Consider the following 419-nt stretch of genomic DNA (forward strand, 5'->3'; position numbering starts at 1 on the left):
CTCTATACCATTAACATTACAAAATTCTTCAAACTTTCGTGAGGTAAATTGTGGACCATTATCTGTAACAATTCTTTCTGGAATACCATGGGTATAAAAAATTTGCATTAACTCTTTTATTGAGGCGTAAGACGTTGTTGTCTTCATAGGTATGATTTCTGGCCACTTACTGTGAGTATCTACTACTATCAAAAACAAATGATTTAAAAAAGGACCTGCAAAATCTATATGCATTCTTTGCCATGGATACCTGGGTAACTCCCATGGGTGCATTCTAGGAAATTGAGGATTGTTCTGTTGCATAACACAATTCATACAATTCTTTATATAAGATTTCACATCTTTATCTACACCTGGCCACCATACAAAAGTTCTTGCAATTGACTTTGATCTTACAATACCTTGGTGATCAGCATGTA

This window comes from Palaemon carinicauda, chromosome 28, assembly GCF_036898095.1.
Source record: "Palaemon carinicauda isolate YSFRI2023 chromosome 28, ASM3689809v2, whole genome shotgun sequence".
NCBI lineage: Eukaryota > Metazoa > Arthropoda > Malacostraca > Decapoda > Palaemonidae > Palaemon > Palaemon carinicauda.